The sequence below is a fragment of the Colletes latitarsis genome, chromosome 4, assembly GCF_051014445.1.
Source record: "Colletes latitarsis isolate SP2378_abdomen chromosome 4, iyColLati1, whole genome shotgun sequence".
Lineage (NCBI taxonomy): Eukaryota > Metazoa > Arthropoda > Insecta > Hymenoptera > Colletidae > Colletes > Colletes latitarsis.
Window position 1 is genome coordinate 36,053,483 of NC_135137.1, and position 23,344 is coordinate 36,076,826.

The 23,344-nt window shown below is 45.1% G+C and overlaps 1 pseudogene; it reads right to left on the reverse strand.

Annotated features, from left to right (window-relative positions):
- Positions 1-6,367: 6,367 nt before the first annotated feature.
- On the reverse strand, positions 6,368-6,486 carry LOC143341528 (5S ribosomal RNA; annotated as a pseudogene).
- Positions 6,487-23,344: the final 16,858 nt, after the last annotated feature.

Genomic DNA, 23,344 nt, shown 5'->3' on the forward strand with positions numbered 1-23,344 from the left:
CGGTTACTTCTCGACTTTGAAGTTACCCAGACGTATACTTCGAGTAAAAAAAAAACGTAAACGAAGAAGACAAAGGGTCAGAGGCCTCGGTGGACGTATTTGTCCTGGAGTATACACGGGAAAGACTTGGTGAATAATGTTGTCCACTGACACTTCAAGATACTCAATTTAGTGACACGCATTATGAACTTGGAGTTGTCACTTATGATGTATGATAGATTGTCATTCGACAGGTCCTGAACCTACATCATAGAATTCATTACTCATCGTCAGAGCTTTAAAAGGGATTCGAGTATTCGGGCTCGTAAATGTTAATGTATCCGTACAACCCGTGTCATTTTTCTTTATTCATTCAATTAATCGTTGATGCGTAGTCGATCCTATTCGAGCGTGCTTTATTCCTTTCTACCGTTCTGATCCTGGTAGCTTTGTCCAAGACTCGGAAGTTTTCTGTTTCGTTGGTAAGGTGTTAAATTTAAAAACCACTGCGTCGAACACTAAGAATTTTCCAACGTCACCCAAATAGAGTACCAGTGCAAACTCTACACAAAAACTACAGGGCGTGGCAGTCGTGACAAAGATATTTGTCGAAGCCACAAAAAAGCACGATGGTGTGAGGGTGAAAGGAGTCTATGATTTAAGAACTAGGTTGACAGAGAAAGAGGGTGTGAAAAGGTAGGAGGATAACAGGTGTGACAACGCAGCCAGAATGAGCGAGAGTAGAGCAGGAAGACATAAAGGCGGACGAAAGGTGGCTGCGTAAGAAGTGATTAATAAAGACCTGTTTTTGAACAAGTGTCCTTATTCGCGAGACTCATTTTACAACCTCCCACGTGCACACGATATTACGCTCTACACCAACCGTTCTCGAACTTTTTTGGAGGCGTCCCCACTTTGGAAAATTTACTTTTATTTATCAAACATCTCCATTGCGCGGACTAAGTATACAAAACGAACATTCATTTGCTAAAACGAGGTACGCATACGACAAATGCAATTTCTGAGGGCAACTTGAAGAAGATGCAACCTATGCACTCGAATGTCGTCGAAATTGCTGTCGAGGTTCTCAGGTGCGTCGGAGAATCTGAAAACGATCGAGGAAGCGTGCATTCGTTGGAATATTTTTCGGAAAAAAGACTGGAAGAAACGCGGGGAATCCCGATGGGAGCGTTTTCCTCGCGGACGATTATCGAGGTAGCATCCGAGAATCCTGGGCATTCGTTTCCATCCGCGTGTCGCTCGAGCCATAAATATCACTCGAGTACGCACCGGTGCGTGCACGTGTATGTGCATGAAACGTGCACCCACGCCACCCCGTCGCCCTTCGCCACTCTTTCGCTCTCTCGTGCAGTTCGTGCGGTTACGTCAGGTATTAAGAGGCCGTGCCCCCCGGTGACGAAAGTTTCAAGGTTGCCTCGTGCGCCGGGGTTCGATGACTCGCACGATTTTCGCGTAAAAATACCAACATCATGGACGGGAACCTCCGTAATGATGTACTGGGAACCCCGAGGAACCAGACACAGCGTCAGCTCCGACTACGAAACTGACCCAGAACCTTACTCTGCCCCCAGTCGAGAACTTGGCTACTGGGTCTGGACGATATCAACTCAGGGAGGTGGATACGTAGCAAAGAAATTATGTTAGAGATAATAGGAGTTGCTGGCCAACTTTTCATTTTTACACAGTAAAGTTTTGCTCGAGTTTGGTGGGCCCCCCCCCCCCCCCCCAAGTGAGGATGTTGATGGAAACGTAGAATTTAGAATTGATTAGAATAGTTTGAAAATGTGGGTTTTGTGGATCACTTACGGAACTTGTAATCTTGTTCTATATTTTTGGTATTTTACGATTTCGAGTAAAGTTATTTTGAATATTTAAAAATTTTGTTAGATTGCAGAATCTGTCATTATCTTGCTCTATTATTGCTATATTCTACAGAATCTATTGCACTGCTGTTTATGAAGAAGGATTCTAATATTCAATTAATTCGAATACTATGAAATATAATTTGTTTGGATGCAGAGATACATGGACTAAAACATATTTATCTGTTTTACTGACTATTCCAGGTTCGTATAATAAGAGTTGGCTAATTATCCCCACTACTTGTAATTTTTTATTTAAATAACCGGAGCTCTCGCTGAGGCAAGTGGATTTAATCACACATTCAGCTCTTCAGATTATATTAATATTTCAATCTTGATGACCTTGGAGAACGGTAATTTGATCAAGCTCGGTACATAAACTATTTATTCGATTAAGAAGTAGACACAACAACCGTGAATATTTTCTATCATTTAGTATACTTGAAGTATTCATATAAAATATTAATGATTCAAATATTTTAGCTACTCAAAGCCACTATTTAAATTTAAATTTAAAAAGCCAAGCATACGTGTTTTACTAACTGTAAACAGAAGGCATTTTAACCCTTAAGTGGACTCTTAAATCTCAACAGGATCATTTTACTTAATGTTGATTGTTACCAAATTGGTAAATGAAAATCTGTGTCTCACTATCTGCACTATCTAAGATCTACCGATGATCACAATGTATCGTAAATATTTTTCGTTAACATTTTACACAGAAATCCACACAACTGCATAAAATAACAAGAGTCCCGGAGTAAACTAAAATTCCCCTTCCACAGTGTTCGAAATAACCACGACCGTATATTTTCCACGAGCAAAAATGAGTTCGAGCGCTCGATGGGCCCTTTTCGGAATACAACGCCGTTTCGTCCTACTGTCGGTTCGCGCGGGCCCCAGAAAACGGTGTACGTCAGATCAGGAAATCCCCCAGCTGTCCGTTGGCCGGCACCTTCGGGTCGGTGGGTGTGTAACCTCGGCAGTAAGCGCGGTTTGATGATCGCGCGTAACCCTGTCGCTCGTGCAAAAGAGGGCCCGAAGCGCGAGGGAGAGGACGACAGGCGGAAAGATCGGGAACGGAGGACAGAAGATGGTGTTCCATCCACGGTGTTCCTGTCCGGACGATACGCGAGGGCCCCGTTTGGTGTTGGAGTCGGTGTCCCGGGCTGGTGTTGGTGTCGACGAGCCGCGTGGGTAACCGGTTTGGCGGGTCCTGCAGTTGCAGCGCACGCACGTGTACGTATCGGGCCCTCGCGCGCGCGCACGCGCACACACAGAAAGCGCGACACGCACACACCTGCGGGCCCCGCGTGTCCAGCGGCAGAGGATCCTCCAACTCCGACCGAACGTATTATACACCCGAGATACTGGTCTAAATATAGCATCGCATTTACATACGAGTCCTAAAGACCAGGGCTGGATTAATGTGTAGGCGAAACGGACAGCCGCCTCTTCTCTCTCTCCTTCGTTGCCCCCCTCCCTCCCATCCTGCACGGTCCCCCTCGACAATCGGACGACCGATTTTCTTCCTGGCGACAGGTAACTCCGGCTAGGAAGACGATAACGTGGGTTCCCAGCTCGCTAGATTCAGTGGGACTTGTCCGAGTTGTATTGGGAGCCCTACGATGTGTACCGTTTTCTCCGCTTCCAACAAGATTCTTTTTTCTTTTGGGAGAGGAACGACTGATTCCGGAGATTGTAGGATCTGTCACTGGAGACGATCTTGGTCTACCTGTTTCATGCTCTATTGACTTCGAGAGCGCCGCGGAATCTTATTCGAGCGAAATGAAAACGCGATTGTAGCAGTGGCTTTTTGTGTTTTGGGAGTTTTTGTTTTATTTCAGTCAGATCTCTTGTAATTTTCTTGAACGTTAATTTAGAGAAACGCTACCGATGGTCTTCGAATATTGAGAATATTTTGATTAAAATTAGCAGAGTTTTTAATGTCAAGAATCGGATCGTAGAGACGACGAAGAGTGACTGAAATTGTGTTGTTTACGAGATCCTGAAAATTAGCAGTTTACTGTACGGGAACCGTTCGAAATGACTATCTTTAGCCTGACTGTAGGCTCGGACACGCCTCGACATAGGCGGCTCGAGGAAGTCCAGGTACTGTTTGAATTTCTCGTTTATCTTGTTCCAAACAGTGGTGGAGTTATATGGATATTCTCTGTTGTTTTAAGATCTCAAACAACATCCTTAAGATAACATTTATATTGACAAATGTCCCGCGTACGAGCTCAGACACTCTCTCATCGGTTCCTATTATTTTTGAAATTGTATCCACAATAAGAAGAAGCTAGGAGACTATATTAAAATTAGTTTACATTACGAAATCTTTTAACTCTTAATTATTGGGCCCACTGCACGTTTAAACTAATAATTGTTAAAATGCTTTAAAAGGAAGTTGATTTCCATTTATCAAAATTAACATTAAGTAAAATAATTCAGTTGAGATTGACAGTCCACTTAAGGGTGTACTAGTTCCATTTGGGAGTCGATATAAAATTTAGAATAGTATCTCAAATATCGTATAATCACGATTGCAGTCCAGAAGATTGCAAAGGGACTTGCAAGAAAGGAAATGCAGAGTTTTAAGTTCGCGACAGCTTGCGCAAGAGTTGAAATTCGACATCCTTCGTCTCGCGTCGGACACGGATGATCCTCGGACGGACGAGATTTCCGAGAGAGATTAGAAGTTCCTGCGAACTAGACGATCCTTGGTGCAGTTCGGGGCCCGATAATCTGAAACCGGCCCTGTCGACGTCGATACGCCACGGTTCATCCTCCGTGGATAATCGTTCCACGCAACGAGATTATGTTAGGCACGCCGTGGCATCTCGGCTACCGAATCCCAGCGATCGAGAATCCCCCGTGACCTTCCATTACGAAACAGGAATCACGTACACGTTTTTCCGAGAGAAATTACACTGTCACGAAACACGACACGGACAGAATTATTAGAAATAATAGAGATAAATCAAGCCTTCGATGTCCCAACTCTACGCTATAGTTCGGGCCACGATATAGCGAGGTCGTAAACTCCAGTAGCTGTCAAAGTTTACACGTTTCAGCCCCCGAAACAAGTGAATTGACAGAAATATGAGTAGCTAAGGGCCTTAGCCTAGTGTCGCCATTTTTAGAGGTATCGTAACAGGTAAAAGTCTTACTCAAGTCTTTAATATCTTAATTTACCTGCTTAGAATATATGCATGTAGAAAATGAAAAAAGAAAGGCACCCTCAAATAAGATGTCATCTACGGCCCTAAGTGCCCCAGCAATAGTTGGTCCCAACCCTCAAGAGTTTAGTTTACGACCTCGCTATATCGTGGCCCGGACTATACGAGACAAAGTACGTTTCTTTCGCGAATTAAAACATCTCGGTTTAGTTGCAGTAATGCAGATTTCGGACTCTTTCGAAAAGTATCGAATTGCTCAGTTTTTCGTTAACAAGTTCTCGAGGGAGGCTCGAGAAACGGGCCGGAGCCCCGTGACTCGTGCGTTTTCCGTAATTTTCAGATTTATTCCCCGCGACACAGAAGTCTCTGGGAGCGGAATAAGGATTCACTTTCTCGGCCCTCGAGTTGGAAAATAAATGGTAGACTTGACAGGTCCGTTCGTAACACGCTGGAGGAACTGAGCGAGCGCGAGGAGGAACGAAGACGACCGAGGCGTACGGACGAAGGGGGAGGGCCGTTCTCTCCTCGGTCCCTCTTCGTCCCTCCCGCCCTTCCAGCCTCTCTGTCCCTCGCGAAACAAATTATCAACGCATCAAATATAACTTAGCTCGGCTACCGTATTCTTAAGCCGTCTCTGCTCCGAGGCCGTCTTTATTATTTCTTATTTACTCGGCTCGTTTTATTGCGGGACCGTTCGGGCCGCCGCTTTTAATTGGACGTTCGTACGTGCCACCGATGATTCGGTGCTTCAACGAGTTTACACGCGACTCGATCGTTAACGACACCCGTGTATCTTCTTCGGGTACCTTCGCCCCGACGCTACGCGGTGGCACAAGATCCCCCAAAACGTGGCCAAACTGTGTAATTACCGAATTCAATTCGCCCATCCTGGTCACCAACAGTCAAACCAGTGGCAATCTTACTTGGAATCTACCCAAACAAAACTGTATCTTCTGTCAGAATTATTTTACATTTTATTTTCTGTTCTGCTTAACGTTTAGAGTAACGCCAATGTTTAGAATTGAAAATCACATCGATAAAGTGATACGTGATCTATGTTATAATATGGAGGTAAACTGATACGTGACATCTATTGTTTTGAGATACACTATAATGGTGATTCGTTATAAATGAAAAGAAACACTTGATCTTTATGAATTTTTCCCCATTCGTGTTTACCAAATTTTGTTTATTACACTGGTTACACTTCTATTAACGAAGCTTCTTTTCTTTTGTTTTTTTTTTATTTTGTATAGCATTAATAATACCCAGTTACAGGGCCCGATACAGAGGTATAATATAAACGATATGCAATAATGATAATGTCAACAATACGCGGTGTTCTTAAGTGATCATCCATTTTAGTACTGACCGCGCCCAACGTTACTTAACTTCGGTGATCGGACGAGAACCGGTGTTTCCAACGTGGCATGATCGTTGACAAATCTCATTTTTAATTTATTCAAACAGAAATCCTTAAGAAACCAATCACCATTATAGTGTACCAATATGAGTGGGAGTAACTGTATGTATGTATACAGAGTGTTCCCCTGGGAAAAATTTTAATGGGGGATTCTATAGGCCTATATAAGACGAAAATCAAGAATATCAATTTTTTCACTGAGGCTTCGTTAAAAAATTATTAACGTTTCAAGTTCCGTTCGTACTGAATTTTTTTCTCGAAAATGCGCAGGATTTCGGGGGTATGTCTATTCACCAAAAATGATTGTAATTAACCCCCGCAGCCGAAAATAATTTTTCCAAAACGATTTGAAATTTTTTTTTCCGTCGAAAAATTTCACACCTTCTAGAATTTTTTTCTAGAAAGTGGGTAGGATTTCGGGGGTATGTGTAATGACCAAAAATGATTGTAATTGACCCCTGCAACCGAAAATAATTTTTTCAGAATTAATTAAAAATTTTTTTTTTCGTCGAAAAATTTAGGCACCTGTCGAGTTTTCTTAAAAATTCCTTTTTCATTTTTAGTAATTTTGTTTGACACCCTACAGAAAAATTGTGTAATACTTTCTTGTAGGTATGAGCTCTACTTCAGAGAAAAGTTTCATTGAAATATATTCACAATTGTAGGAGTTATAACTGTGAAAATTGGACCATTTTTATGGGGTTTTTCTCATTTTGCGGAGTCAAGGACCAACTTTTCGAATATTTTTGCGATTTGTACATATTTTCCATCAAAATACGCGTAGTTTGCTTTTTTAAACATTAAAATCGTCCAATCCGTTCAGAAGTTATGACGTTTTAAAGATTCGCATGAAAATTCTGGCAGACATTTCTGGCCAAAAATTATATTTTCGGTAAAGAATTTTTTTCTCGAAACTGAGTAGAATTTCGGGGGTATGTGTAATGACCAAAAATGATTGTAATTGACCACTGTAACTAAATATAATTTTTTTAGTATGATTTGAAATTTTTTAATTTCGTCGAAAAATTTCACACCTTCTAGAATTTTTTTCTTGAAAGTGGGTAGGATTTCGGGGGTATGTCTATTCACCAAAAATGATTATAATTGACCCCCGCTACCGAAAATAATTTTTCCAAAACGATTTGAAATTTTTGAATTTAGTTGTTAATAACATCTTAACGAAGCCTCCATCAACAAATTGGTATTCTTGATTTTCGTCTTATTTTGGCCCCTAGAATCCCCCATTAAAATTTTTCCCCGGGGTGGCCGAACACCCTCTATAACTATGACGCTCGCTGTGGGAATGTTTCAGAAAATAAAAAACCCCCAATATAAAATCAGTAGTAAATAATTGTTTAAAATTTATTGCCTCGAAAGCACCCAACGATGACATTTCTTACAATTAATTAAACGTGACCCACTGTAGATAGGTTCATTCGGTGGGGCCAGACGACCCCTAAAAACATCCCAATAGCTGCCCCTTCTCGGAGTTTTCTACGAACGTTAGATTTTCATTGCTTTCTTTATTTGTTTAGCTACCGTCGCGCGGCTCCCAGCGGTTGATGATTCAAGCCTGCTATGAATATCCGCGCGATAAATATTCCTGTTAGCGAGTCCTTATCTAAACAAGCGACTATTTTATTTATAACGCGGCGAGGAAGGCGACCGTGATCTTTGCGCGACAATGAATGACACTGTAGCAGTTTCCAGCGGTTATCAGAAAGTCACCAATCCTTTCTACTCTAAGATCTCCTCATCTCAGCAGTAGAAAACATATCCCAGCGTTGCGTTCGGAAAACATTGCAGTTCGATGATTCGCGTTTCCATTAACGCGACTGTCGCTCGAAACAACGCTTTTGCAAATAAAAGCCACCGCAGAAGCGATCCACGGGCTCCCAATAAAAGCGTGACGCTCCTCGAGTTAACAGCTCCGCGAAACCCTCGTTTACAGCCTCGCTCTGAATTATTCCATCGAATTGTAACCCTTTTCGACGTAGCTTTTAGCGGGCGATCGATCATCGACGATAAACCATTCCCGCGACGCTCGTCTGCCACGGTCCCGCGGAGTTGTTAGTTTCCCTTTCGTACCCTGAAAGTTCCTCGGTACTCTTGGCTGGTTCCTCGAGTCTTCCGGAGGACGCGGCCGCTGCCTTCAGACGGCGATTTCCGTGCTAGTAAAAAGCCCTCTCGCGCATAATTTAGCGCTCTGTAGGGTAATACGCGGAGGCCCTCTACCCCGCGTCGAGACCCCACGGTTCCAACCCCATACATACTCGATTGCGCCTCGTGAAAAGCAGAGGAGCGTCGGGGATAAATGCTAACTCTGGATCCTGGAACGGTGCCAGCCCAGCGCCGTTCATAAATCCGCGCACGTCCTGCGAGGCTAGTAGTCACCGATGCGCTACGACCGCTACCGTACCTGATCCTTCCTCCCCCCGCCGCCCCCCTTGTCCCCTTTGCAACCTTCTATCTTATATTCCCCGATGCTCGTCGTCACGTTTCTGGGGAACGGGACGAAGATTGCACGCGAGCTCGCGGCAACGGCCGAGATTCGGATGCAATAAGAAGCAGAGTTTGCACAAGGTCTGCCGACCATTCGGTTGGCTGTTTCGCAACCTGGGTGATAAGGGTGGAAATTGGTAGCGTGCGAGAGAAAGGGTGCCCGAAAGTGGAAAATAAGGCTCTCCCAGGGGTTTTTATTTAAAGGGGTATACTTGTCTACTCTTAAAGTATACGTCGTTGAAAACATGATTTGTTTTAATTCGTAATATTTACGAACTTGCAGCCGTTTGAAGAGTATTTTTCTCGAAATTTTTTGGACTCGTGTGCACGATATCTCAAGTTCCATTTCACCGATCGACTTCAAATTTGCACGGAACCTTCAGCACACGTGTCGTTATCGTATGGGAAAGTTTCGATAAAAATGCCCCGAGTGGAAGGTAAAAAGTGAAACGAGTAGAAGATTCTTCGAAAGTTTGTCGTATTAGGGTAATTTTGGTTGTTCATGTGTATAGAATGTCCAATACTCGAAATCGAACGATAGGGAGGGATCTCTGTGGCCAGTGGAAAATGGAGAATTTCTCGCGGCGTGCTCGAGTAAATGATCGCTGGTCCCTTTTCGGGTACGGATTCCGAGATTCTCGCAGCGCGCGGAAGTTAATGGAGCAGAAAAGATGCAAGTCGGTGGAACGACCGTCTGCCGGGCTCTTTTACAAAGTGGATTACAACTTCGATGGACACGTTCCCGAGTCAAGGAACGCCGCGTCTCGTTCTTTGGCCACCAGCCAAGCCGTATCGTGCGTCTCTTATCTGAGACGGCTCCGAGCGTTATCGTGGCTTGGGTTTGAAAGTTTGCTCGACACGCCTTTCGTGGAATCGCATTAGCTCGGGCAAGGCCGAGGTGACAATTATTTCAATCCACAGTCCGCGGCGTTATTGCCGCGGCTATCCGGACGGAATATTAAAAATTACCGTGGCTAGCGCGTTAGAGCAGCCGTAGACGCATCCTTCGTGGAAGGATTAAGCAAATAACGTCCCTGAGTCGTTCGAGCAGCCTCGCGAAGAAAGAAACTGCGCCTCCGTCTCTCGTGCGTCGTTGCTGCAACGCCGATCGTATCGACGATCTGATCGAATTAATTAATAACGTACAAAGGCGTGTGGTGGTGTAACAAACACAACGTATCGTAAAATAAAGATGTTACGATGGTCGTGGAAGCAAATCGTACCGGAGTATTTCTCTCCCCAGGCATTTCCATAACAAGTTGCAAGTTCTTTCCATAGTTTCACCACGGACGAGGTATACGAGTAGACCTTACACTTTATAAGTAGAGATAAGAGAACAGATATACCCCCAAATCTTACGCATTTTTGAGAAAAAAATTCGAGTAAGTGTTGAAATTTTTCGTTTCGCAAAAATTATTTTTGGTCGCAGGGATCCATAATAATCATTTTTGGTGATTAGACATACCCCCGAAATCCTAAGTACTTTCGAGAAAAAAATTCATTACCGAAAATACAATGTCTGACCATGAATGACGATTCCCCTGAAATTCGGCGAAATTGAAAGGTTTCAAATCGTTCTAAAAAAATTATTGTTAGCTGCAGGGGTCAATTACCATTATTTTTGGTCAATAGACATACCCTCGAAATCTTAACCATTTTCGAGAAAAAAATTCAGTAGATAGACAAATATCTCGGGGGGGGAAAAAAATTTTAAATCGTTTTAAAAAAATTATTTTTAGCTGCAGGGGTCAATTGCCATCATTTTTGGTCAATAGATATATCCTCGAAATCCTAACCATTTTCGAGAAAAAAAATTCAGTAGATGGACAAATATCTCGGGGGGGAAAAAAATTTTAAATCGTTTTAAAAAAATTATTTTTAGCTGCAGGGGTCAATTGCCATCATTTTTGGTCAATAGACATATCCTCGAAATCCTAACCATTTTCGAGAAAAAAATTCAGTAGATGGACAAATATCTCGGGGGGGAAAAAAATTTTAAATCGTTTTAAAAAAATTATTTTTAGCTGCAGGAGTCAATTGCCATCATTTTTGGTCAATAAACATACCCTCGAAATCCTAACCATTTTCGAGAATAAAATTCAGTAGATGGACAAATATCTCGGGGGGGGAAAAAATTTTAAATCGTTTTAAAAAAATTATTTTTAGCTGCAGGGGTCAATTGCCATCATTTTTGGTCAATAGACATATCCTCGAAATCCTAACCATTTTCGAGAAAAAAAATTCAGTAGATGGACAAATATCTCGGGGGGGGGGGAAATTTTAAATCGTTTTAAAAAAATTATTTTTAGCTAGGGGGGTCAATTGTAATCAATTTTGGTCAATAGACATACCCTCGAAATCCTAACCATTTTCGAGAAAAAAATTCAGTAGATGGACAAATATTTTTTTTTTTTTGGGGGGGGGGGGGGGGGGGGAAATCGTTTTAAAAAAATTATTTTTAGCTGCAGGGGGCAATTTCCATCATTTTTGGTCAATAGACATATCCTCGAAATCCTAACCATTTTCGAGAAAAAAATTCGAGTAGATGACTAAATTTATAAAGGTGTACTCGTGTAAGTCGTCTATGGTTTCACATCGATCGGGACTTACAGAGAAAAGTTTCGTCGAGCATCAGGAAGAAAAGCATTGGTTCGACGAGAGTTCCCGGGACGAAGTTGAAAATTCCGTCCGTGTTTTTTTCTGCGCCGTTTTCGCGCGACCACAGGAGTTTCCGGTTTGTTGCGCAATCAGCTATGCAGCCGCGCGACGGTTTGCACGCAGAAGTTGCCGCGCGAAACATCGGAAATCGCTTCACTGGAGTACAGTAGGGGGGGTAAAGGGTACGAGGAATCGAGGAAAAGAAAGAATCGCATGCACGCAACGCATACCGACGCCAGGAAAGTTTTAATGACGGCCCTTCCATTATGCACGCGATAGTCACGCGCAGCTTTCTTTTTATTTCCTCCGGTTCTTCAAACAGAGACGCGCGGAAAAAACGTCGGCTTCTTTGCCGCTGAATAAGACCTTCCCTGCACCAAAGGGGAACCATTTCTCCCTTTGATGCTATTTTCAGAGGAGGAATCGAAGGAACGCGCTTATCACCGCCCCGGGGGCCGCCTCGTTCTCTGTTCGATGGCTCCGGGGGAAATTGGGCGCTGAGTTTTTGATCCTCGGAGCCACCAGTGTCGTTCTGGAGAGCTCGTGCCTCGTGCAAAATACTTTGAAATAAACGAGGAAGAACGTCCGGCCATTCTCGACGAACCATTCTGTTTACGTTTCCATCCCTTTGTCCTACGGTCGTTAAATCTAGAAAATATGACAACACAATTTCTAAATAATCGTTGATCCACCGTCAAATTGTTTTTGCTCGGCGAATAATCACCAGCTAGGATATTTCTAACAAAACAATCGAGCGATCGGGGCGATTCGATTGTTCGCGAAATCCCAGCCGCGGGGGTGTAATTTTAATCGCGACCCAGCGAAACGAGACTCGTGAATCGCGATTCTAATTCGGAGCGTCTAATTGATCGACCGATTGGACAAACCACGGCCCCGTAATCCCTTTGGATAAGCTCCTTTCCATCGAAAACGTTTTGCGGCGATTCTCTCTTCAGTCTCTCGCAAACGAGCCACACTCGGAGGGATTTACGCTTTCACGATAAAAATCGACAGATAGAGTGCCGTCGAAAGGGCATTGCGTGCGAATTGTGACTAGAATACGGTTCTCTGAGCACACGCCTCGACGAGTACGTTTAGAAAAACACGCGACTGTCGGGACGCGCGTGGCCCAACAGACCCGTGGCTAGGAATTTCGGCGCCCTCTATACACACACGTCAATATTAGCATTGCTATTTTAAAAAAATGATCAGAATGTTTGTACACACCGTCACAGTGCAAATGCAATTAATCAGAAAATTAAAATTACGAAACTCGAGACTCGAAGTCAGACTCACGAAGATCTTACATTTTGTCATTGGTTACGATCTATTTTTAATTTTAACAATGTGGTTCCCATTTTGTGACGGTCCTGGCGACCACCCTCGAAGTCCAACGAACCGAATTAGAAGACTCGGAAGACAATCGACGGAGGAGGGGGGCCAGGAGCTAGGGGGGAAAAAATGGTCGGCTAGACGAGGCTTCGGTATCGTCCCCGATCTAGACGGACAGGCCATCTGATATCCAGAGTCGATCAGGCGCGGCGATAAACCGATAGGCGCATGTCACAGCCGTAGCGGGCAGTGGTAATAACGCGGGCAAGATCGAATCTTGGCCGCGATTTAATGGCAATTACCGGGGGGACGGGCGTTCCTGACAAATTGCAACAAATGCGCCGCTGTGCCGCGGCGAGATATGCCGACGGTGGCCCCGTAATTATGCCAGGCCGCGAGCCTTGAAATTTTTCGATACCGGCCACCGGAGCCACCGGTAACTCTGGTTCTGGCTCCCACCCCGACAGAGACTAGGTCAAGTCTACGTGACTTGACCGCACGAAGGACAAGTCGTACTTGTTCCGCGCCGACTTACACGACTTACGGCCACGAAAGTAAAAGCCAACGGGGCTACCGGGGACCTCGATCATCTCTCGCAGGCAACCCACTTCTGGTGCTACAATAGTTCACTGCAGCAATTATTGTTTAACACTTTGGACGGAGGAAAACATTTGAGGCTTTCACAGTTCGAGTTCTGAATCAGTCTTCTTCGAGAAATGTGATTTAATATTTTAAGTTTCCATGAGGGAGTACTGTGCGTTCGTGTAAAGTTGGCTAGTGGGACGGTACAAGGGACAGTGGGCGTGTTAAATGCTAGAGTGGGGATCTAGGCGCCAATCAGACTTGCATTCCTTTCAGTGGCCAACTTCTCGCGAACGCATAGTACATCTGACTCGAAGTAGGATGGTATACAGGAGTCACGAGAAGTTTTCATCTTGAGGAGCACAAACTAAACATTTGAAATATGAACTTCGTAAACATATCCCTCTGTACTTCAAAAAATTCACGAATTGTCTATCTGTATTAACCCCTCGAGGTACGATTTAATGTAATTTTTCAAACGTATACTATTCAATTTTGTTTGAATTTGTTCGTACAAGGAATGGTCACAAAAAAGAATAGATTCGTTTTAGGAACACCTCAAGACAATAAAAATGTGTTGATTTTAATACAATTAGACTTGATGGCGAGTAGCCTCACGGTTTGGAAACTCGACATCAAGAACTTGTATCGAGTCAGACTCGTCACAGTACGACATTGTTCCTTCGAATCCGCGTCTGAAAATCGCGAGCTCTGATAATTAACTCTTTCCCATCCCGTGTATTTACAGTTTCCAGACGTTTTCTACATTCGCGCTAAGACAGGTGTAATTATCGACACGCGACCACGGCCGTAGGAAAAGGAAGAATATCGAAGATTCCGTAGCATTAACCTTCCAGTTTGAACTTTCCTGTTCGCGGCGACCCGCTCTCTCCAATTACATCGCGCGGGCAATCTTTTACCTGTCGACGTTTCAATTACGCCCGATTGCGAACAATGTTACACTTAACGCCGCTACCAAAGCAAATGTCACAGACTGATCTTTTACGAGGTCGACGAGAGGGGATGGTGGCGGGGACGCGGGGGTGGCTACGCAACGACCGCCGTAGCAGATCGTGACTCGGTTCGAGCGCGCTCGATAGATTTAATGGACGCCTGGTATTTAGCATAAAACAACAAACGATCCCTGGTAGGATTAGACGGCAGAGCGCGGCCGGACGGTTGCGCAGCCGGGGATTTTTAATCAAGACGAGGCGATCGTTAACCGGCAATCGGGAACGATTTAATCGCGTTACTGACCTTGCGTCTAAACGAGCACTTCTGGCGAACGCGTTTACGACACACGAAACCAGGGAGAAGCCAACCGGTTGATCGCGCCACAGGCGTGTGTATCGATACACGCGTTTCCACGCGTGACGACACACGAGGCTTCGTCGACGAAGCTCGGAGCCCATCGAGCGTCCAGCAGAAACAGAGGTATTGGAACCTCGCTACCAGTTAATTAAGATTAGCTCAATTATACGCGTTTAACCCACTTTCGCTGGCGTTGCGCAAAAGCGTTACCGGTCTGAAACACCGCGACAGATGCTAATAACGATTTCCACCGGTTTTAATAAGAGCGGCCGGCAAAAACCGCGCGAGTAACGACCGGCTCGCTCCGCGGACAGCCACGCTTAATGAGTCGCAATTAATCGTACGATTCGAACGGATATTTATTAACGGCCGCGGTGACAATAACAGCGAGGACCATACGCTCGGGTGAATCATCGTCCGGTGCGACAACCGCGACCGTTTACTCCGCAGAGAGCGTCACCGGTGAATAATTAAGGCCAGTTTAATTATTAGGTTGTAACGCATAAAACTGCCCGTTCGTTTCGCTACGACCAAATACGCTTTCTGTTTTTACCAGAAGTTTATCAATCGGTGCATCTACCGACCGGTACCATCTCTTTCAAGGGACGTTACTATACAGATTTATTATCTATTATTTATGTCTTAAAGTTATCGAGGACTGTGTACCATTTGAAACGTCTCGGAGAGTAAATTTTGATAATTAAAAAGCTGAAACGATCCGTGGGACTCGTTCGTTAGGGTTGACTCGAAAGCCCTACCGATTGCACCGAGTGCAGCGCGGTTTAAAAATAGTCGTTCCGCGCGATACGTTTAAACGAAGCAGCAGGGAAGGCTGAAATGAGCCAAGATAACGGCGTCGGAGGCATCGAGCAGTATCTGGTTCAAGGGCTGGCCACGCACTTTTAAGAAAGTCTTCGACCTCGCGGGACGTACGAGCGTTGAACGGAAAATGAGATTAAACTGGATTTTCATACCGATGGAATGAACGAGCTCCGAGAGTCCACTGTTAGCAAAAAACGACAAAAAATCAATTCCTGACCTTCGAAAACTATAAGTTAATATTGTCCTTAAAGAAATCTTTGGAAAACCTTACCGGTGGAATGGTCGTGGAATCTCGATGAAAGAACAGATCGAGAGAGGGGAAAATATAAAAAAAAAAAAAAAATGAAAGAGGAAGAACCGTTGGAGATTCAGGCGGCATCAAAGTCGGGACGATTCGCGGTACTGTTTGCTCTCGAAAAATCCTGGAAGAAGGAGATAGTCGAGTGCAGCGAACTATCGCGTGGCCCGTCGAACGGCTCGAACAAAACCAAAGGCATATAACCTCGCGACACGAGCACCTCGATGGCACGAGTCCACCGATCTCGAAGTAGGAAAGGGTGGGAGGACATTGGAGAGGGCACACACGACGTGCAAGCAACCGGCAAGAGGTAGGAGGGGCACCTCAACCATACGTTTGAGTTGGTTGACCCGGAGCAGCCACGTTTCTACCTTCACCTCAACTTCGTCCTAAGGAATTGCCTTCACGCTTGCGATTTCATTCCACGCAGCCGCGCCACGACCGCTGCTTTATTCCTGAATTGACCCTTTCGCGCTGAACTTGCCTCGTAATTGATGGGCCTGCGAGGGAAGGACAGGGGAGGAACGAGACGTTGTCGCTGCCACGACGATCGATCTTTCGTGCTGCTCGTCGGGTAAAACTCTGACGATCGGGAAACCGTGTTTAGGAATTTTTCCCCCTTCAGTCTCGTCTACCCCATTAAACCTTTGTAACGCAAATTGTGTCTGGCTTCTCGAATCCTACAAATTAATAATTAAAAATCACCGAATCAAAGAAATATTTGTGCCAAAGAGAAAGGTTACGTAACACAGAGTTGTTATATTAATTACAAGGAACAATCGTTTCTTGGTTATCCGTGCGCCCATGAATTAATTAATGCTCGAACCAGAGAACGAGTGTTCGAGACTGAGCTATTAGATGCCCTCGTAAAAACATCTGCAAACGCTGCAAACTTTCCACAGCGAACTTTATAAGGATCTTTTTCATCGAGTTCCTGATCGACCATGTTGCGCAACTGAGGGTTAATACCTTCGAATTATCTATTACGCATAGAGCGCCGTTGAAAGTTCATATTTTCTCAATTAGTAATGTTAAGTAATGATGATAGGCAAACGAGTATGACTAATGGTCAGTTTCGATGTATACTCTGCATAGTGTGATCGTAATAAAAATTTCAGTATACCTCGGTGAGTGATTATCAAGTCGTAGTAACCTTTCCTATTGCAGTACATCATGTGTCATTCGAAGCATCCGTACTCGCACACGAGTCATAATAATAAAACATAAACATCGCATTTTTTAAATATAACTATACGGTAGAGTTTACAAAAATTTAATCGACCATAGAAGCAACATTTACAATATTTCTTCTTCTCGTATCGAAACGTTCTTCGTACTGCAATTTCGATAAACAAACTTGTATTTTCTCAACGCGCGCCAAACTTACGAGAATCGAGCATCGACCGACAGGTTCGTAAAATATTTTTCGAAACTGTTCCCTGCACGCGGAACATGTGCATCGAACTTGTTATCGGCGGGAGATATATACGAGGAACGATTCAAGTTCTTGGCAACAAAGTTTTACTCTCAAATTCGAAAGTTCGTTGCACGAAGAAGGTATTCCTCGAATGTTGTAAAAAGAAATTATTTGTCGATTACATTCGCGAATTCTTTGGTACTCAAACGGAATAATAAATGTCAGAACTCACTGCTACCAGACTTCCCCGTTAGAAAACGCAATTGCGGCGTAATTTCCTCGGCGATCTTTAATTAGATTTTTTCTTTTCTCAAATGATTGCGTTACGAAACAGTGGGTCGATACCTTCGAATTATCTATTACGTATGGAACGACGATGAAAGTTTATAATCTCTCAATCTGCGGCGCTAAGAAATAGGGACGACGGATAAACGAGTACGATTAACTCCTTGGATTATAATAAATCAGACTCGTGTTTCAAGTTACAAGCCGAACGTGAGAAACTCGAGTGGCACTCGTGACACAGATTGTGGCCTAACCTCGTGCACGTAGCGAAACCAATTGCATTTTGCGAACCGACAAAGGCGTTGCGCTTCGATCGCACTAAATTTTCGAAACGTCTCACTCTCGTACGTTACAATTTCGATAAACAGCGTTGTATATTTTCTCCGCGGCGCGCTGGAACCGGCGTGTTCGTAAAATATTTTTCGAAACTGGCGTCGAAGTTGTTATCGGCCGGAGATAGACGAGGAACGGCGCAAAAGTACGCGGCAACAAAGTTCCTGCGCGGAGGATTCGAAAGTTCAGTGCACGAAGAGAGGGTGGCTATCTTCCCCTGAATACCCTTCGCCGACATAATTCACAGGAACGGGACATTTTCCGGTTTCGAGGATCCCGGAGGAAGCGTGTCTCTGCTCGGTGGAGAGGTAGAAACGAAACGAAGATCCGAGTAAAGCTGGTATTACGAGTGGTAGCAGATCGAAATAGTGCGGAAAGAGGGAGACGGTCGTTAGGCGAGGGACAGAGAAGGAGGGAGAGATTAACGGAGGGCTGGTAAAGGACGGACAGGGGGGAACGGAAGAAAGTAGAGGGCAAGAGGGAAGAAAGGAGACGGGAAGAGGGAACCTCGAGGATTGTGTGCCTCTGGCGCGATGTTCAGCTCGTGGAGGATTACTACCTCTCGAACGGACAGAGAGGAGCTAAAGAAGCGCGAGCAGGAGGGCGAGAAAAAGTGAAGAGAACGGGAGAAAAGGACGGCGAAAGAGCAGCGAGGCGAGGAGGGGAAGACATCACGTCGTCAATCATGGTCCAGTTGCTCCTATGTACTACATACTCTCGCTGAGCACGGAGAGCGGACCTGTACATGCTACTGCATTGTGGCGCACAATGTTCAATCATCTCTGGGTCGATTCCTTCGGCTTTAATTGAAGAAAGGGTCCCTCGAAACAGAGGTGGGGCGACGGACCGAGCTGGAAGGGGGAAAGACACCGTACCACCGAGCGAGAGACCGTGCAAGAGTGACAAGCGGACGGAGACAGAGCGAGAAACAAAATGGAGAAAAAAAAGAAACCGCCGCGGGGGTGTCGTTGACCCCACGACGACGATATTGTGTACCACTTCAGTCTTTAAGTCGAGGCCTCGAAGGACCCGGGCAAGGAACAAGGACCTTCTCAGCCACACTCAGCCGTAGTCCTTGGGGCCATGGATCATTAACCAGGGCGAATCGCGAAATACGAAATCGCGCCGAAAATCACGGACCTTTTGAACCGCGTACCCAATCCAGTCGCCTCCCCCCCATACCATCGTCGATTTTCTTTCTGTGCCTGGAAAGGTTCGAGTGGCGGTCGTCGAGTGGCGAACGACGGGGATAAAGGAAGGAAACCGGGAAACGCGAGACTCACCAATTTGTTGCGGAACACACTATCGATTCCTTGGGTCGGGGTCGTCTACGCGAAGAAGGCGACAGAGGGACGGAGGAAAAGTCCTCGAGTGTTCTCTCGTGAACGACAATGAAACTCTCTCGCCGTTCTGGAGCCTCAATTATGATCCCGCAATAAGGAGAAAAAAATATCACCTAACGACCGCGAGATTACTCGTAACAATTAACCCTCCAGAACCACCCGACCTACGGAGCCGGCTTCGAGACCCACCGACCGGGGGACATTTTTCTTTTGCCTTGTCCTTCCCTCGAACCCCCCCTCCAACGGGGCTGCTCTCTACGTTATTCGTTCTTCCGTAATGAACCGAGGGAAATTGATCTGGTCGCGCTTGTTACGCCCACCTTATTATCAGTTGACGGCGGCGATTCGCGACTCCGAGTTTGTAATCCGAATCCAATTACACTGCTTTCTAGACGTTGCGTACTGTATTGTACGATGTTTGCGATATTCTTTCGGTTTTCACGAGAAGACATCTTTTAGGCAAGTGACTATCAGACACTATTGATCTTTGGGTAGATATAATGCATCACTCACAGATTCTACTTATATAGACTTTCGAGTCCAACTGTATCGCATGCATACAGAGTACACTTTTAAACTCGATTTTGGATTGCAAAGAATTAACTCGATAATTATCACAAGTCAAACTCCAGTACGATCGTCACGCGGTCAGGACGGAAGAACCAAACATCGAAATATGAAAACAAGTATCACGGTGGTCGTTTTGTCCGTTAATTCGCGCATCGACGCCTTCGGAGCGACTTAACGCGGAGGGTACATCGAGAAACCGCAACTCCGATTCCGCATCCGTTTGGAGGCTTAGAAACCGCTCCCCCAAAAAGTCAGCCACGCGTTTCCTCGTCCGAGGCGTTGTTAGATCCGCCATCGTCGGTGTTCCGAACGATATCTTGGGGGGAGCAACACCCTCGAAGCATCATCATCGGCGTCTTGGTTAGACGACTAGACGCTGTAAGAGGCGTCGTACGTAGCACCTTTAGACACGGCTTCCGTGGCCGTCGGGATACGCGAAATGGGATCCATTTCGCGATTTCCTGCGAACACGATCCAAGGAGGAGAGGAGCGTGTCTACGGGGGGGGGGGGGATGGGAGACGAGAGGCTGTGCAGAGGATGGAGGTACGCGGAGTACAATGGCGCGGATCGTCGGCGCTGCCGTTGCGCCGCAACCCGGCTTGTATGCCCTTCGGTTATGGTAAACGTACCGTAAGTTGAGATATAGCGTACAGGTATACGCCCTGAGCCGCTTAGGTTACAAAACAGAGGCGGTAATTAGCTCGGTGGCGCCAGCTCATCCTACTTCGCTCCGTTTTCTCTTTCTCCGTTCCGCGGAGTCGCGCTTCTTTGTGCCCTTCGAGCTAAACACGAGCGCCACAGCGTATTCGCTATCGGACGCTTCCCTTTTCCAACGGTCGTCTTCTCCGTCGAGTCCCTCCTCTCCTCGTCTGCCCGGTAAACGCACCGTTTACTCCGCGCTTCTTTCCGTTTCTCTTTTGCCCGCGGTACCTTTCTTTCCTACCCGTTCCCGGGGCTGTATTTCTTCTCTCGCTGTTTACTCTGGAAATCGTACAGCTGCCGCCCGGAACCGGAGTTCTCTATATCCCGGGCCCCGTGAGAGTTTCTTGTTCTTCGAGTACCGGCCGCGAGTGAACCTAATGGCGGTCCATCTCGCGGGGAGGAGCGCGACGTCGCGACGCTCCCGAAAGCCAAGCCTGTTTTACTTCCTCTTCAACGGCACCACTTCAATACGACGTCGATCCGTCCCTTCCGCCTCTGTTTACGCTCCTTTCCGCGCGGTAAATTCGGGAAATTCGCCGAGCGTCCTCCATAGAAGCGAACATCGACGTCTTCCGACGTCCCTTCTCAACTTTTATTTAAAATCTTTCTGTTATTTTAGTCGATCGAAGGGTGAGTATTGCATTTATTGAGAAAATAAAATAAAAATAATAGAGACTTTAAATTAGATGTACATTTTAAGTTATGCTATATAAAACTTCGTTAGGAATAACGCATCTTAACTAGATTACCCTATATTGAGTCTCTACATTTAATTTCGTGTCTAAGAATCTTGAGCTTATATCCGAGCCGATAAGTCTGGTTACAAATAGTAAACCATGAGATTAATGACGTTAAGAATTCGCAATTTTTGGCAATGTCACTATTTCTAAGATTATGGTGGGAGACAACCGACTGTTGGTCGTTGGATTACTTTGTGTTTAAAACCGATCGCTGCCAGGTGCTCGAGAACGAAGCTGTTTACCCCCGGATCGTTTGGCAGCGAGAGCAACGTCGAAAGACGAGAGACGCCAGAGTTCCCCGCATCGGGATGCCCCGAAGGGAATAGTCGTGGCGCGGGCGTCATGGACGAGCTCGAGCAGCCCTCCGGGTCCGGTAATGCACGCCGCGCGGGCCAGAGGATCACGAAGTCACCTTGAACCCCATCGAGAGAGCCCCGTCCGCGGCCCCCTATCCTGAAGACTGCGTGCACAGTCCTCCGTTGAACGTCTCGTGAACCACTCAACAGACCTAACTGCTCCGATGGAACTTTATCCGTCTCTCTTTTCTTTTCCGGCCGGTTTCTCTATCCCTTTCACGGTCTTTTTCTACCCGTACGGCGTACTTTATTTCCGACGCTCTCGTCCCGCCGAACTCTCCCTGTTCATTGCACCGTGCACCTCCTGTTTCGCTCTACGGCCGTCTCACTTGTCCGCTGCGGCGGGCAAAGTGGATTGCACCGAGGATTATCCCCGTGTGCACGTTGACCCTGAGTTTACCGGTCTATCGTGAAATCCTGTTTCACCGGACGCTGCATTAGGATAATGAACCTCGTAAAGCAATCGGGACCCATCGCAGAGTACGGAGTTTGATGACATTAACGCGTTCGTCTGAACCGCTAGAAAGACACCTTTGAGTAGCTCGATTGGGTTGCTTTGCGCCCTACCGATCCACAGGACTATAGGAATGATTAATTGACTGTTATGGATATGATATCACGCGAGTGATGGGTCACTCGCAGATTGCACTCGTAACTTTCTTAATTTTGTTTAAATTCGTTCGTGCAAGGAACGACCACGGAAAGAAATAGATTCGTTTTACGAACACTTCGCGAATGTAAAAATGTGTTGATTCTGATCGCGAAACTTGACACGAGGAACTTGTAAAGAGACTCGTCATTTCACGGCAAGGGGTTTATATGCACAACTCGACCGTGTACCAGCAAAAGACCGCATTTAATCGCGGAGAATATACCCAACAATGGTACCATATGGTACGCAACATAAGTCGAAGCTTGTCGTCAAGTCCGAGTCGAGGTATCAATTACAAAAACCCATCACGTCATACATATCCTATGTCACGTAATTGTCTGCTTCCTCGGTGTGCACTGTAACTCCACTATTGCACCGAATACTAAAAAGGTCTCGGTCGTTAGTAAATTTAATAAAAGCATCGTCGATTGGCGATTCACACAAGTCCACTTAATGCAACAAAATTTTCATAAATTTCTGATGATACAAAATTTAGGATAATTCCCTGAAACTAAGAAGAGGAATTTATAAAATTTACGTGGTACATACGTTGCACCCAACTGAGAAACAATACATACCGATAGTGTTATAAGAAGAAGTCCATTTAAACAAGATTTTCATAAATTTCTGATGGACTTATCCCAAGTGAAAAATTTAGAATAATTCACTGAGACTAAGAAGAGGAATTTATAAAATTGACATACGTACGATGCACCCAACTAAAAAATAATATCTGTAGATAGTGTTATAAGAAGGAGTCCATTTAATGCAATAAGATTTTCATAAATTTCTGATAGACTTATCCCAAGTAAGAAGTTTAAGGTAATTCCCTGAGACTAAGAAGAGGAATTTATAATAAAATTGACGTGATACATACGTTGCACCTAACTGAGAAATAATGTCTGCTGATAGTGTTATAAGAAGTCCACTTAATGCAACAAAATTTTCACAAATTTCTGATAGACTTAGACTA